The sequence below is a fragment of the Empidonax traillii genome, unplaced genomic scaffold, assembly GCF_003031625.1.
Source record: "Empidonax traillii isolate 1590-97213 ecotype Southwest subspecies unplaced genomic scaffold, ASM303162v1 scaffold22:size5013007, whole genome shotgun sequence".
Classification (NCBI taxonomy): Eukaryota; Metazoa; Chordata; class Aves; order Passeriformes; family Tyrannidae; genus Empidonax; species Empidonax traillii.
Genome location: NW_020955215.1, coordinates 1,494,445 through 1,511,877, shown reverse-complemented (window position 1 = coordinate 1,511,877; position 17,433 = coordinate 1,494,445). Strand labels below are relative to the sequence as shown.

The window sequence follows — 17,433 nt, the reverse complement described above, 5'->3', positions numbered from 1 at the left end:
GTTTCTGACTGTGGAACGAAACACTCGGTTTGCACTCAGAGGTTTTCAGTTACAGTTTAATCTGCTGCCTGTGTGTTGTCTGGCGGGCACCTAAGGTTTGAAGAAAGAGAGATGTTCCACTACTTGAGAAGCAACTGAAGCGCAGGGGTTTTTGGGGGATTTTTTTGGTTGGATGGTTGGTTTATTTTCTTGTTTTTTGAGAACACAAAAAGGTTTCCCCTCACACGGTGATTGTGTGTTTCCAGTGTGAGAAGCGCAGTATCTGATCTGTTGTTTCATACTGAATTTTCAAGAGTGATAGATCCAAACCTTGGTGCCTCATGCATCCCAAAGCATAAGTGCTCACTGCACCATTGAGGTGAAAACACCTATAGCACAGAATGTCACTTGATATTGCATTGTTTGACCTGTGTGCAGAAAAATGTCTAATGTGGTTTATTTAAGGTTCAGTTGGAACCTGAATTTTCCCTGTGCTGCCCCTGGGCTGATCTCACAGCTATTAGCCAGGGAGTAGCTTTCTCTCTTGGCACACTCAGATTGGTGCAAGTGAGAGGTGGACAAATGACGGGGCAGTGCAAAATGTGTGTAAAGCATGTTTGTTGTTTGCCACCTTATAAGTAAATTTAAAAGTCTCTTAAATGTTGAATGGATCTGAAGTTTCCCTAGACTAACTTAAATATTTAAAATGACATAAGTAGCTTGTCACCTGAGACTTCCCAGCACCGAGAAATGCAAGGGCACTGCAGGTTCTGCAGGTAATAAGTGCATGAGCAATTATTGGATGCTATCAGTTTGCAGGAGCTATTCTACATCCAGTTGACCTATTAGGCCTAATGTAAAGCATTTGGAAATTGTATTTCATAAAGCAGAAATACTGTTGGGGATGAGGATCCTTGCTGCTGTGCTTGTGTATTAGATCAGTTTAATAGCTCCTCCCTTCAGCATTTTTTCAGTGTCCTTTTCTCTTCCCATCTCCCCCCTCTCCTTAGTGAACACGATTTAAAAAGGAAAATTCAAAGCCCTGCTTGAAAGCCATTTGTGGGAGGAGATGGGCACAGTTCTGAAGAAATGATTCTTCGCTTCTGTAGAAAATCAGATGTGCTGAAGGATTTTATACATACATACATATATATATATATATATATATAAAGACATCCTTGTGCTGCAGATTAGGTAGAAGGGAGGGGGTTTGGGGAGTTTCTGCATGATCTATCATGTGGTTTTCCCACATTTTCAAACATGAAAGAAAAGGCACTTCACAAATGGTAGAGAAGAATGCTTCAGTAGTTTTCAGCAAGAACAGGTACTGCCCAGGGGGAAAAGATTAGAGGCTAAAATGTGAAAATGTATCATACAGTGCTGTAGATTGCATTTATCTTTGCACATGTTATGCAACCATAAATAATTCTCTTAGTTCAGACAACATATTATGTAGGAAGGCATTTTTCACCTTTTCCCAGTGGAGCTGTGTGCTCTTTGAGAGCACTCGCAGGGCCTGAAATGGCATCGGAAGCAGAGCACAGCACTTTGGGGTTGGAAGCTTGTTACCTTTCTATTTTTAAAATTCAGTCGTGAAGCTCAATTTCTGCTCTCATGCTGTGATGAAGGGCACTATGGATTCAGGAGAAGGATCTCTTCGTGGCATTTACTTTGTTGCTTTATTTTACTGCTGCAGAACTCTCATCTCCTGTGATTTCTTGCCTGTATGGGTAAATGCAGTCTTTTTGCAAAAGAGTACCTACAAAATAGCAGATAGAAGCTGCAGCTGGTGAATGCCACTTTCTCCTACCAGTTGTTTTTTGGCCACATGCTGCTGCAGGAGCACCTGAGCCTGTTGCAGAGCATCAGCAATCACAGGATAATGGCTGGCTGGAGAAAAGGTAAATGATGGAAGTAAAAATTGCTAACTCACATGCACTGCACAAAGTGTTTCTTGGAAAAGCTGTAGCAAAGCATTGCCTGTGTCGTATATGCTGGACAACTTCATGCCTTCGGGATGGTTTTGGATGCATTTTCTTCATCACATAGAAGATGTGTATGCCAAAATAGCGTGTTTAATGGAGAATGTTTAGCTTTCAGTTGTGCTCTACCTGCCAAATGCTTCTGAAACTGAGTCATTGCACTGCATCCCTGTTCTCCAGAGGGGACGAGGACTGTGCTCAGAGTGGGAAGAGGACACTCAAAGTCTGTGAACACGGAAACATGTTTTAGATGCTTTTTTTGGTGCAGGTACAAGTCTCATTTCTACTCATCACAGGCTCTGGCTGCTCCAAGCTTGTTAACACAGGCACTGAAGCAAGGGTGAGAAGACATGGGCAATAAGCAGTTTGGAAGTGTTAATGGGAAGCAAAGTGTAGCATACGTGTGAAATAGTTTGGAAACCATAAACGTTATCTGAAGGTTGGATGAACAATTTCACTGGCTTCTGCTGGATGTATTCACAAGGAGCCTATATTTGGTGGCAGCAGTAGTTAAACATACGTTCAGATGAAGCTTAGCACTCCAGTGCTTCACACCTCCAAGTAGCAGCATCCTTCACTGTTCCCAGATTCGGTCTGGTTGCCTGTTTGGGACATGATGCCAATGCCCTGATGGCTGAGGGTGAGCGAATCTCTTCCTTTGCCTGTGCATTTACGTACTTCCAGTGCGTGTAATGAGCAAACCTGCTCATTAAACGGTTGGTAAATCACAGGTCCCAGCTGAGGTTTAGCGCTCGGAGGGGTGAAGAGGAGAAAAGCTGTCACATAGCTATTTAAACTTTATTTTTTTTAAGAGTTGGATTTCACTCCTGAATTGCATGTTGATAACTTGGCTTGGTAAAATACACAGCAGACTGATTTTTTTTATTATTTTTTTTTTCCCTGTGTGCCTACAGAAGTACTTTAAAAGAACATGGGTTGCTATAAATGCAAGCATTTACAGAACAAAAATATCTTCTGTAAAGTGCTGATCAGTATTGGATATTATTCTAAGACAGGTTTAAATGCTCATTTGAGATAAGTTCTCTTACTCGTTTGTGTGTTGGCTTTTCACATCTTTAGATCTCCATTGTATGTTTATCCAAATCTAAAACTAGTTCTGGTGCCAAAAAAGCTTGGATTGCAAAAGAAAACCACATGAGTATTGAAATCTCACTGCTTTATTAGCATCACATGCTTTCAATCAGGCACGTATTGGATGGCCTCACATGGATGTCACTGCAACATCCCAGCGCTGCCTTAACACATCCCAAACAAGCACGTTCCTTGTGTGTATCCAGGACACTTCAGCTGCTGTGCTGATATTGCTGCACTAAAATAGCTCCAAAAATACTACAGGCACGGGCTTTGGCTTTATCTGAAATTCCTTCAGAGTGGAACAAGAGGGAATACATGATTTTAGTCTCTCCTCTGGGAGAAAAAAAGGAGCAGCAGCATTGTCAGAACAAGCAAGTGTGGATGTTGTGGATTGGTATTGCAAGGCAATACCAGAATTAGAGTCCTCTAGGTGTAAGTAATCTTCTAGGTCTTCAACTCTGGCTCATGACAGACATTTTCTAAACCAGTGCAGTTTCTCTCAAAATGAGATAAACCAATCCAGGGTATAGAAAGACTATTTTCCTGTAAAACCACTAAAACCAGTTTTAACTGTATTTGGGGTATCCATTTTTCCTTCCAAATAGCATGAACCTTTAGAAAACATACCAGGTTCTTCTCAACTGTGTCAGAGGTGCCTGGGCCACCACTACCTTAGATAGATCATGATGTAAATAATGCCATGTGTCCAGATACAGGTTTCCAAAAGCTTCTCTACCTTTTGTAGAGAAATGCTACGAAAATATGCTTTTTAGGGTTACAGGAAAAGTCCAAGTTTTCACCCTGTGCATCTCTCATAGATTCTGTCCCATTGGTCTCCTCTTAAAAACATGTTTCTCTGGGCTTTGAGCTGGAATCGTGCTCTTCCTGGGTACAAGCCACGGTCTGGGTCTCTGTGGTGTTACCTCGTGAACACCCAATAAACTGAACCAAAGGAACAACACTGGCCCCAACAAGTTTGCAGTTTAATAACTGGCCCTTACCTGTTTGGTGGAAGCAACTTCTGAATTTTCTGAACTGTCCCTGTCCGTTTTTTGGTCAAGTAAGCTTGACCAGAAGGGAATTCTTGACACCTAACCCTATCATCTTGCTTCTGGTCTGACCTTACCTAGTTAGCAGTAATTAATGCTCCAAGATACCATCTCACTTCTGCATTGGTTGGCTTCGTAGTCCTTCACCCACCACAGTATAATGTTAGTAGAGGGGAATCTCAAGACCTGTGTGTGCTTTGTCTTCCTGGGAAGTTTCATGCACTGTCTAGAATGACTTGTCTGCTGTGCACCCAATTCTCCTAAATACTGTTGTTCTAGTAGCTAGGCTTAGGCTGGGGAGGAGAAGTCGTGGCTTATGATTAAGTTATCACTCTGCCTTTTTAGGCAGCTTGAAAAGTGAAATCCTCTGGTGTTTTTTGGAGAGTCAGTGCCCAGCAGTGGGGAAAACACAGTGACCCACTTAAATAAGGAACCCAAAGTTCGCTTTTTCGTCTTTAACATGACAGGTGTCACTCAGTACTGCCCATGGAGATTTCTAAGCATTTTTGACAAGTCTGCTACGTGGAGGCTGCTCACCAAACCAACTGGGAGTGGAAATTTGGGGGTCCATTAGTTGAGCGCCAAAGGAAAGCCTCTCTCTGTATCCATCCCAGTGATAGGGTAGAGCTAATCACTTCATCTTGGAGCAGTGATTACACATGCAGAATGAGTGGGCTCTAAACACTCCCCATTCCCAGCCTTCACCCATCCCAGGACATGATCAGTCATGATCAGCTCTCAGGGAGCAACTTTTTCTCAAAAATTTATAAGTAAACATATTTAAATTGATGCTTAACCAATTAGCTTTTCACAATACTGCTTTGAAAAATCAACAAGTGTTTCTTTTGCATTCTATAGAACTGTTCACTTATGGAATTAATTCTTTCTGCTTTATCCATTCCAAAGAACACAGGTGTTTTATCTTAGGAATGCAACTGCAGGGTTTTTTTTCTTTTTTACTCCAATTATTTTTTTCCTGATAATTATATTCAGGGAAAACATTGTGCCACAGGACTTTGAAAGGAACCTCATTAGCATTTTATCTTTTTGTGGTGGGAAACTTATTACCAGGAGTTAATCATTTGCATTGAGCTCACATTAGTTAGGAAAATATTATAGATATTTGGGGGTGGGGGAGAAAGAATTTTGGTTCCTGACAGTGTCCTACTTTATCATCTCTTGGCGAGATCTGTCTAGAGAGACTCTGAGAGTATGGCTGGCTGATAATCAAGCCTGTTAAAAACCTGTTTTATTAAATAATGACAATTCAGCTTAAAAGAGGGTTGTGCAAAGTCCAAGACAGCAAAGGCTTCTGTATCTCCTACTTCAGTGCAGTGTCAAACAGAATATTCTGTCTTAGAAATTCTACCAACTGATCTAATCTTGTCTTGAAACTCTTTCCAGGTTTGCCTACTCACGTATGCTGTCGCTATCTGATTGCTCTGCCTGCCAAATTTCCAAGTTGAATTCATCTTCCATTGATAAAGTGAACTTCTGTCTGCTCAGTGCACTCACCCTTCCTTCTTTCACATGTCTCATTGCATTATTATAAATTAATAGGAGGATTTTTTTCCAGCTGAAGGAACTTTTGCCATGCAGGTCAGATTGAGGTATCTGTGTAATTTCTTCTCTTGTATTTTGAAACTTTCTAACTTTTACTTATTTAAGTTGAAGGTTGATAAATAAGGAACCCTTTTTCTCACAAAACATTTTTTCTATCAGGATATTTCAGCACCAATTGTTATGTGTTATAGACACTTTTGGTGCTAAATAATGAGCCCCAGTGAATGGACTCTTTTCAGCTATGAGAGCTGGTGTAAGTAGTACTCAGATGTGAACATTTCCTAGTGCATTTTCCTCATATTCATCCTTAGCTTTTACACAGGTCTGAAATGTGCCCCCTCTTCTGCTGGGTCTGGGGTTTGAGATGCCCTTGATCAGAGCTGCAGAGTCAACACTTCATGGGCATGATTTGCTCATTAGAGCATAGTAATTAGTGAATTTGTAATGTATGTGCATCCAGACATTTTTGTGAATTCTTCTAACTTCTACAGCCAGCAATCAATTGGTTAGGGTGGGATTTTTCTTTTTACTCAATGCTTTGAGGGGTCCGTTCACTGAGAAGTAATTATACCTGCACTGAAAAACCATGGGACCAGTGGGCTCTTGTTTTCAAATGGCTGAAATAAGAGTCTCTTTACTAATGAATTCTCCCTCTATGACAGTCAAAGTTCTCACCCTTAAATTTGAAACTAAGCTTATTTTTCCTTTAAGGGGAGGAGGGATGAGAAAAAAGTCTGTGTAATAGTGGAGAGTTCTGCCTTAACTCAGAACCAAAGACTTTTCATGCAGAAACTTTAAAGTCCAGAATCATCTTACGCTTACTCTAATCTGCTGTTATATCACTCGTGTCTACAATGTTGGGGAAAAGTAGGAAAAGTGCATCTGTCCTGACAAACAGCGCTGCTTTTGCTTGTGAGTAGGTGACACTGGAGAAACAAGCTCCTTCGAGCATTACAGTGAGTACCTTTTTAGAAAAGACAAGCATAGCCCGTGGCCAAGACCTACTTCAGCTATTACTGGATACGTAACAGCCGAGAGCGTTGCCAACATAATCATTGTGCTGCCAGTTTTTAGCTTGTCCTGAGTTGTTGAGAATTAAATGCGTTTTCAACCAAATTATGTTCCGTAGTGCTCCCTTCATTTGAAAGGAAGAGAAGTTACTTAAAGGGATGTTCTGTTGTGTCTGCTGGAAACACTGAGCAAGCATCACCCAGGCCATTAATAGAGCTAAAGCCTTATGTGCTCAGGGAATTTTGAAAGAGATCAGATTAATTTGCTAAAGGTGGAAAGGCTCTGGCTACTTTAATCTGTCTTCATTTGAGCAATTTAAATGAAGAGGGCAGTTTCCTGTCCCTACTCCAAGGCCCTTCCATCTCACAGAGAGCTGCTGGCTCCTGAAGAAGGAGGTTCACAGCAGAAGCTGATGTCTGTGTTTGGTGTTGCTCGGGGGAGGTTGCCTTGATTATGCTCCTAATTTGTGCACCTTTAAATTCTTAGATTTGTATTCACTCACACAGGCCAGAGAAGTGGTTGTCCCGTCCCTGAAGTGTTTAAGGACAGGTTGGATGGAGCTCCGAGCAACCTTGTCTAGTGGAAGGTGTTCCTGTCCATGAGTTTGGAACTGGATGATCTTCAAGGTCCCTTCCAACCCAAACCATTCTCCAATTACATCAATAACCTTGACCATAGGCTGTAATAGGTCTGTTTTTTCCCCCGTGAATACTTCCATGGGGGGATAAAAAAGCCTTGAAAGAATGTAGTTTTAAAGCTACTTTGTTCAAGTGCTCCCATTTACAGGAGAGGTGTTTTTCTTTCCCCTGGATGTATGAGACATACAAGTTACAACAAAGATTTTGTGCATTTTTCATTTTAGCTTAGGAAGATGAATGATGGTTTTCTAGTTACCTGAGTACTCCACTCATGTCCTTATGTAGTATTACTTGTCTCTAACTCTGGGATAAACAAGATTTTCTTAACAAAATGTGTACTTGAAAGGTAGGAGTTCCCTATAGCTAAGAGGTAGGTCATAAGTGTTTTTGAAAAGCCAGCTACAACCACTTGTAGATCTTTCAGCTGCTAGGCTTTATCCAGTCTTGGATGCTGGTGTTTCTTGGGGGATGACTTTCCAGAAGTGCTGTGTGACCTGAAAGGATAAACTTCAACAAGTGGGGTATTTTTTATGGAATTTTCTGCTCCTGAATCACTGGTGTGCTGGTGCTGTGTGTGACAGGATAACTTGACAGCTGTTAAAGACATCACCACCTACTGTTAAGGGCTGGTTGAGAGATTACTTTGCAGAAAGAAGCTTGACATCTGAGGAGCATCAAGGATGTGTTATCCTACCATTGCACATCTGTCTGTAGGTGTCTGGCACAGCTCTGTGCTTGCAGATCTGCCTTGTTCAGACCCAACACTGTCAGACCCACTCCTCAGAAATGCCAAGGGCATATAATCCTTGGGAAGATGAGTGGTAGGTGCAGGGGGGTTGGACTAGGTGACCTTTAAAGGTCCCTTCCTACCCAGTCTGTTCTCTGATTCTATAAAACACTTTTTAAATAGGGACTAAGTTGAAGGCATCTAAAAATTGATTTGTAATGAGTGCAAAATGGTAACTTTATCATGAAAAACTACCTTGTAAAACAGAACTTAATAAAACAGCAAGTATCATTCTAAGAAATACAATTTCTTAGATTAAATCTGTGAATGTTTGCTTTTGTGTTTTTCACCTGTTCTTTAAAGCAAGCAATTGCCTTTCAGTTTTCCAAATGGCACCTGAGGAATGTAATATGGAACTGTAAAATTAAATCATTAAGATAATGTATGTTTGGTATGTGTGTCAGGTAAGAGTCCTATTTTCAGCTTATACTGAGCTCTTAATTAACTGATGAGCTTAAGCAGCTGAGATACAGTAATAGTGCATTTAGTTAATTGGCTAATGTGAAACTTTATCCCTGCCAATAACTGTGACACTGGAATAAATTCAAGACGTGGTGTTAGATCCTTTAACTAAGCTAATTTAATTATTGGTCATTGCAAAAACAGTTACCAACTTGGAGGTTTTTTTTTATTCGTTCCCTTCTGGAATTTGCGACTGCTGTATGTGGCAGAAGTGACATGACCAGCAGTGCCATGTTCACCCAAGTAGTCCTTGGGAACCTGGAATTGGCCATCTGCTTCTGCATTATACCTTGTATGACACAGACCTTGCTGAGTTTCAGAATTTGGTGGAAGGGTTTAATTCAACCAAGCCTGATGCAAATTAACACTGTGCTGAGATGGGATCTGAGAATTGTGCTGACTTCTGCAGCTCCTCCGAAGCAATTTTACTTTAGGGGAAAACCTGAGATGGAGAGGGATGTTTTACAAGAGCACGTGGTGATAGAAGGAGTAATGGCTTCAAACTGAGAGTAGGTTTAGATTGGATGTTAGGAAGAAATTCTCCCCTGTGAGGGTGGTGAGGCTCTGGCAGCTGTGGCTGCCCCATCCCTGGAAGTGTTCAAGGCCAGGTTGAACAAGGCTTGGAGCAACCTGGTCTAGTGGAAGTTGTCTCTGCCCAGGGCAGTGGGGTTTGAAACAAGATGAACTTTAAGGTCCATTTCCAACCCAAACCATTCTGTGCTTCTTTTGAAATCTGGGCTTGCTTGTTGTAATATGGTAAATTCCCTGGTGGCATTGTCCAGGTCTTCAGAAGGTTCAGCACCATGTGCACACACATTGCACATGGGCCTGCTGGCTTTCAGTGTGGTCACACCTCATGAGGGCAGAGTCAGCTGCCTTATTTAAAAAAAAATTATCAGTCTAATATTTTATGTAATTCTGGCAGGGCGAAAGATAAGGCTGCCTTTCATTGTTTGTTTGATTGGGGTTTTTTCCCCATGAAAATTTTGCTAGTGTTGGAAATACCCATGGTGTGTTAAACGCAGCCCAGATGTACAGCAGATGTCCCTGTCTGTCACCAAGCTCGGAGGATTTGTGGTGGCCTTGTGTGGAGGGCTTGGAGCTGTGGCTGCTTGACAGAGGCCAGCACTGCCCACGCCACCCCCATGGCTTAGACCAGCATAAAAGCCAAGCTCTGTTTTAAACCCTGCTGAGCCAGACCCTAATTTGGGCCTTGCTCAAAGCGTGCAGAGCTCAGCTGTCAGTGTGTGGGGAGGCACTTGCAGCACTTGAAATTTTAAGTTTTTTGATGCTGTTCCTTTTCCATGAAGGTCTTGAAGAAACAACTGGCCGTCGCACTCAGTGCTGTGATCTCATTGACAAGGTGATGATTGGTCAAAGGTTGGACTCCATGGCCTTGGGGCTTTTTTCCAGCCTAAATCATTCTGTGATTCTGTGATGCCAGCCCCCAGTAAACTGCCACAGAGCAGCAGGCAGGTGCCCACATCATGGCAATGCACTGGCACAGGGTTGTCCACTCAGAAGAACTTGCCCTTTACGCTTTTATCTGATGTGTCTAAAGTTTCCCTGTTAACTGAATCAAGGGGAAGGTACAAAAGGGTTTTAGTACTTTAAAAGTGAAGTTGCTGAGTTACATTCTTCCTCATCATAAGATACAGAAAGCACTGAGGTGGTTTTTTTTTCTTTTAGATAATCTCTGTGCAGCTTCCTACTGCATTCCTACAGCTCTGCTGTGCTCTATAGTGCACTATTTTGCATGTGAGATGTGGCCTTGATGCCAAACCCTCAGCTGCAATTGAGTTTTAGCTTAAGCTATGCTTTGCAGAAGTCAAAAGAAACATGTACTTTATGCAGCCTATCTCAGCTAGAATATTTTTCATGTTGCTGACAGCTTCCGTAATGGTTCTTGTCAGAGGTTTTAAAAAAGATAGTCTAGTTGTGCACTGTAGATGATACAGATTAAAGGTCTTGGTGCTTGCACACTGTGATTTGGGAATGGGTAAATCTTCATCCTGTTCTGTATCCAGCTGAAAACATTCATCTGCCAAAGATAGGAACAGTTTAAATTCCAGTGTAAACAGTGCTGACAGGTAATTGTGTTGATAATGTCTGTCCCTCAAAGCTATTTCACCGTAGTACTGCTGGAACTTCACTGTGAGGCTGAAGCTGACACTGAGCAGCCAAACAGCTCATGCTGTTTTTTTACTGCCTGTGGAAGGAGAATCTGTGGCTCTAGGATTCCTATGACGGGATATAATAGAGACAGATGTTCATCATCTGTCCTTTGCCCTGCCTGGCAGTGTTCTTTCTTCTTCTCTGGTCACCCCTTGACCAAGGATGTGGTGACTCCACAAAAGTGTCTGTCCCTTAGACATTTTTTCCTGTCCAGAGAAGAGGTGTTGTATCATAAACTGAACTGAGATGATCGAGAACTCCTCTGCCTGTGCTTCCTGGGTGGGCAGGCAGGGCTCAGGAGCACCCACAGAGCTTTTGTAAACTGTTAATCATACAGTGGTTTGGGTTGGAAGAGACTTTAAAGCTCATCTTGTTTCACCCCCTGCCACAGGCAGGGACACCTTCCACTAGCCCAGGTTGCTCCAAGCCCTTCCTAACCTGGCCTTAAACATTTCCAGGGATGGGGCAGCAACAGCTTCTCTGGGCAACCTCTACCAGGGCCTCACCACCCTCACAATAAATAATTTCTTCTTTATATCCAACCTAAACGTCTCCTATTTCAGTTTGAACCTATTACACCTGGTCCTGACACTGCAGTTCCTGATGAAAAGTCCCTCTGTGGCTTCCTTTCTACAATAAAGCCCTAGAATTAGCTCTGGGAAATGGTGCTGAGCGTTTGGTGGGAGACCAATGCAAAAATTTTTCCTTGAAAAGTACTGTTTAAAATGTTGAGACAAATAACAGCATTCACAGGGGCTTTGTTTGCATTATTGCTCCATCCAACACCACTTACCCCAAGTGTTTGTAACCAGTGCTTTGCTGTCCTGCTCTTGCAGTTCTCAGGGCAGAGGAATTGTCCTCATAAAACCTTCACAAACAGACTGGAGGCTGAAGTTCAGCTCTTGCCAGCTGGCTCTGGGCTGTGAATGCACCTCACATTAGACAAAATACACTGACCTGGTTTCAGTTTCTGTGGGAGGTGACTTGTGCTGTTGCAGCATATCCCAGTGCAAAGCAGACTGTTGGTCATCTGAACACAGCCTGGGATGAGGTGGGATGTTTGAATCTGGAATACCATGGGGGGAGAAGATTTCCAAAGCTGAAGCTTTTATGTCTTGCGGCAACACTTCGGGCTTCTTTGAGAAGTGAGGGGTGATGAGTGAGGAGCTGCCCGGAAATACCAAGCTCTCTTGATTTCTTCTGCAGTTCCAGTTGAAAATGATGAGAGAAATGGAAAATACGGTGTAACAGCTGGTAATTAGAGACAATTTTTCTCTTTGTCCAGCACATTCATACACCCTCATTCATACATCATCTCATGTGTTTTATATCTCACGCTGTGAAGCCTCTGGACTGACTCAGTGAAGATTTAGTGCTTTGTGTAGGCAGAGAGGCAGGGAAGTGTCGTGCCTGCATGACTTGTCCAGAGCTGCCTGGAATTACCAGAGTAACTTGCATTTTACTTGCTACAGTTTCTTCTGTTCAATTAAATAACTTTGGAGGAAGGAATTGGGTAAGAGTTGAGGAGAGACTGGAGAAACAGGGAAGGTGCATTCCCTGCTCCTGCTTTGAGACACAGAGCTCTTTGCCTGGTTGGCTTTGAGCACCAGGGTGGCACAAGTGATTGATGACCTCCCCTCCCTCTTTGGACCCCTCAGGGACCACATACATCATTTAGCACCAGCACATGGCATGTCTGGCAGGCAGCTCACGTGGGAGCACAAGCCTGGCTTTAAGTGATGGTGATAAACCTTTATAATGTGGCTTTGAGTCTGTAGCCTGGTGTTTTATTGCACAACTGTTGAGGATATAACTTGAATTTCTATCAGGAGATGTAGTTTTCCTTGTAGTGTTTTACCCTTTTTCCTTTCATGAAAATGATTAAAACTTGACTTAGTTTCAAGCATTGTCTTTATATCTGTCTGTCTATCTATCTTTATATCTATCTGTCTATTTACACACAGCATTTGGAAAGCTCATGCAGGGGCTCTAGAAATGTTACGCTGCTCTGAAGGCTCTCAGCACTGCAGTAATAGGTAGTGCTTTTATATATATAAAATCTGGGTGCTCCCTCATTTTCACATGAGGAAAACCTAATTGTCCAGTGAATTATTTCATTTGTAAGTCTTTAATACTGTCCAGTGTCACTTCCTTTCCAAAATACTCTTATTGCTTTGCAAAAATGTAACCACCTTAAAAAATAAAAATGCTGAAAACTAGCAGTAACAGAAAAGATCCTGCCATTTTCCTGTTATTGGGTAAGCCTGTGCTATTCAGTGTAATTTAAATTGTGTAAGCCTATACTACTTAATGTAATTTAAATTGTTTGCTACTTAGATGCAATACATTTTCCCTTGCCCCCTCCCTGGTTTCCCTGGTTTTCTGCACCTTTCCTTTGTACTGACTCTTCCAAGCACTATTGTAATTCAGCTGCTGGAAGGATTACACTAGAGAATGATGCAAAGAAAATGTTAGGATGAACTGTGTCTAGATATTGATATGAAATTACAAGATACCTTATGAGGAAATTGGAGCAAAATAGAACTAAAATGCAACTCATTTGATATAAGTAGAATACTACTCACTGATTGTGGGGAGGGAAACCCTTGGGACTATTACTAAAAGAAACTTTATGGGTAGTGAACTGTTATTTGCATTTAATTTATCTTGAAAGGTACTTTGTTAGCAACTGATCCTCAACAGGGAAGCAATCGTGTAAAGAAAATATTTTTGATCATTAGTTCAATTTGTAAAACATTTAGTTTGCTTCTCTTGACTGGCTTCAAGTCATTACCCGTCGCTGTTTCTCAAACTGTCTCCTTGGGAGGATTTTGCTTTCCCTGTTGAAGCTGTGAGTGTTTACAGTTTAACAAACCAAACAGGACATGTGTGCCACCTTCTCCTCATTGGCCTCAGCCTCTGCAAGTCTTGGTCTGTGTTCTATCCCTGATGGCTTATCATTTCTCCCATGGAGCCTGACAGTCCTCAAAGCCCAGCATTTCCACTGAGAACAGTTTCAGATAGACTGTTGTGGTGACTTTTCTATCCTTCCTTAGCACTTCTGTTGGGCACTCCTGCTCCTTTCCTCACAGTTCATTCTAATTCTTCATCATCTCTCCACACTTTAACAGTTGTCTTTATCTCTTAGATATTTCCTTAATCAAAACGAAATAAAAAAAAAGAAAGTATTATCATATATTGCCAGTTTTTCTTAATACTGGTGTCATTTCAACATTTTGGTCTTTGAATACTTGCCTCTATCTGTTCATAGCTCATGCTCTGCTGGTCGAGGGTCAGTCTGTGCCAGTCCAGTGCTTGTTTCTGACAGTGTGTCTGTCTTCCCACACATCTGCAGGGGTGTGGAAGCACAGGCACACAGTCAGAGGTGGATACCTGGAGATCAACATCTTTGGGCATCCAGTCCAGTCCAGATGTCTCCTTCTGGGGACTGCACTGCCAGGTTCTTTCTGCCCTGGGTGGGTTCTGTGTGCCAGGAAACTTTTCCAACAGATGCTTTGACCAAATTGGGACAATTTCCCCCGAATTATAAGAGCAGTAAAAGACTAATGCTGCAAGCAACATATGCTTCTGTTTTGAGGGAAAAGGAAGAAATTCACTGTGGAGCACTTGCATGGATTTAACATGCCAAATCTTATTCCTAATGTTATTTTTAGAAATAGGTGAAAGATGCTCCAAGAAATGAGGTGGGAGGGAAAAGCTCATGTAAGACTGACAGCAAAGGAGGTGTTTCCCCAAATGCTTCAGGTTTTAGCTCAGTTGCTGGAGATAACTGTGGGCTGTATCAGGGGAACAAATTTTGTGGGGTCTCTTACAGGGTTACCTGCCTGGTCAGTAACTGGGAAGGAGGAAGATCTGGTTTGCACTTGAAGCAGAGGTTCACCTGCCCTTCTCCAGAGCCTGTAAACTGTCCGATGGCTCGTTCAGCTTGTTGCATTTGTGGTATTTGATTTGACTGAAAGCCCTTTGAGGCAGAAATGTTATCCAATTTGATTATTGAGTGCTATAGTTCATGGGTATATAAGCTAGGAATTATGAAAGCTTTAGCTGGATATTGGCTTTTAGGATGAGACTCATGTTACCAGCTGTTCCTGCTCATCTGGCCTTCTCTGGAGGAGGTGACAGTACTGTGATCCACAGTGAGAGCAACATAACAAACACACCAGCTGTTAAAAAAGTAGTTCTACGTAGACATTTTTTGACATTCTGTTAAGAAACTGATTTAAATATCCAGATTCATCTGCATAAGCTCACTCAAAAGAAGTAGAGATAACCTTACTGACTCCATTGCTTGGATGGGAAGCTGTAGAGAAGGGAAATAAACCTTCACAAATCAGGTTATAAAACAGTTTGCAAGGACTTGAGAAATTTGTCTTTCCTTCTGAAAAAAAGACTTTGTAGTTTGCCAGGAGCTTAGTGGGGCAAACAGTAGTATCTACGCTGAGGATCCTGGGGTGGTACTCTACCTGTGTAGTGAAAACACATTATATGCTGCTATAGATAGGACAGAAATAGCCTGTGGCTTGTTGCTGCTGGTTTTAGGTCAGTTTGATGTATTAAACAAATTCACAGAATCATTTAGGTTGGAAAAGACCTCCAAGATCGAGTCCAATCTTTGACTGATCCCCACCTTGTTAACTAGGCATTGGAACTGCCCAGGGAGTTGGTGGTCAGACCAGAGCACTGACTGCCACGCCAAGTTGTTTCTTAAACACCTCCAGGGATGGTGATTTCACCACCTCCCTGAGCAGTTCCAGTGTCTAGTGGGTATCAGTCAAAGGTTAGACTCGATGATCTTGGAGATGTTGGATTCTGTGAACTTCTTACCCCTCTTTGGAATGCACTGCACCACTTGTGAGCTATTGAAGCAAGAACAACCTAACTTATTTTGCACTGCCACTAATGTGCTGATCTTTTTAAAAAGTAGACTCTTAATGGTTTTCATATTCCCTTCTAAATAAATCTCTTGCCAAAAATATCAACCATTGCCATCCATTGAGACGACGAATTTCAGTATTGCCTCTGAGAGAACGTGCCTTCCTGGCATTTATAAAACGATTCCTGTTTTTGAGCAGCATATTAATAATTTCTTAGTTATGTTGAAGTGATGTAAGATGAAAAATTAATGTGGATGTTACTTTCTCTTCCAGATCTTGCAACCTGGTTGTGCCTCTGATGTGTATGGTCTTAAATGAAGCCTGTGTTTTCTTTCAAGCTCTAGTTTGCTTCCAAAGTGAAGGATAGAAAACTAACACTGTAAATACCTGACAAAGTGTTTCAGACTGTTGATGTGTGTTTCTTTATCAGCCTTGTCAACAGAAAGAGGGAAAGTCCTTTGGTGTGGTCCAAAACTTCGTAGAAATACATATAGTGATGTTCTGCTGTTGTGACCAAAGCATGGGGTGGGAAGTGAAATATTTGGGCCTTTTTACATATTAGAGCTTTTTATATGTCTTGAGTTTCTTGTATCCCTTCTGCTCCATCTATCCACACATTTGGATAGAGATTAATGTTTCTCCAGGAGAGACCTAAAGATTTTTTTGGGATTCTTGAAGCACTTCTAATAAATTATAAACACACTAAAGACCTTCTTAAATACTGGCTTGATGAAGTCAAAAATGTGTTTAAAGGCTTAGTACTGGGATAGATGGCTTGTTAGAGTGAATTTGGCTTTTGAGGCATTTGTGGAGTCACTTTCTTCCACCACCCTTCTTTCTAACTTGAAAAAATAGAATTTATCCCTAGGTTTATCATCACTGCTGTCTGTGTAGGAAGGATCATGTCTCCACGGAGAAGTTATTTGAGACTGTTAAGATCTCTGTCTCTTTAGTCTCTCCCCTGCTATTCTTGTCTCGTGAAGAGCAATAAATTCAGATGCTGTCTTGGGCAAAGGGGGAAGCAGGGAGAGAAATGGCCTGTTGGAGTTTCCTCCATGGTGCTGGATAACAGGCAGGCAGGGCTGGGTACAGGCAGCGCCGCCGTGACTGCGGGAAGTGCCTTTAACCTGCTTCCATAATTAATGTTTGGGGAGAAGGAAAGGGCCCTGTGGGATAAATTAGCATTCATTGAATGTACGTGCAAACAGATGTTAGCTGAAGTTGAATGGAAAAAAAGATGCCCACTGACCCAAATTTCCAACTGTGTCCTGTTCTGTCTGTCTGAAATGTTCATGCTCTGACTGCTAAGCCTTAATAAGGAAACAATTTCTTGTTCAAGTGTTTTCCCACATATGTTTTTGCCGTTTCATAATATACTGTTTAATGCATGCAGGGCTGCCTCCTTCACCATTGTTTCAGGCTGCCCCATCGTCATCTCCCAGCCTGTGTGTGCTCAGCTGAGACTTGGACTGGGAACAGCCAGGCTTTGCCAGGAAACTTGGTGTTTTGTAAACACTTGGGTTTGCTGTTCTGAAATCTGTTAAATGGTCAGCACTTCTTTGAAAATCAAATGGAAGCAATCTCATGGAAGCAATCCCATGGAAACAAAGAGCAATAAATGTTTGTGGTCACTTGAAAGGATTCAGAAGTTTATTATTGTTAGTTTCTGCATGGGATACAGAATAACAGCTGGAGTCAGTGTATGTGTGCCATGAGATTGTCATTTGCTACTTCTAATTGTCATCTGACTTTGTTTCCATGCAAGTATCTCCTCCAGAGGAGACCACCAAGTTGTTT

At 41.9% G+C, this 17,433-nt stretch overlaps 1 protein-coding gene across 4 annotated transcripts in view; it reads left to right on the top strand.

The window, feature by feature from the left end:
• UBTD2 (ubiquitin domain containing 2) overlaps positions 1 to 17,433 on the top strand; it is a 49,395-nt gene that overhangs the window by 7,101 nt on the left and 24,861 nt on the right. The window contains exon 1 of one of the 4 annotated variants that reach the window (XM_027901448.1): positions 10,032 to 10,074. The exons of 1 other annotated variant lie outside the window; for it this stretch is intronic. The gene's annotated coding sequence lies outside the window, so the exon portion shown is untranslated. Of the gene's footprint in view, positions 1 to 10,031; positions 10,236 to 17,433 lie in introns of those variants that run through there. 2 more of the 4 variants (XM_027901430.1, XM_027901439.1) reach the window with 2 other exon arrangements.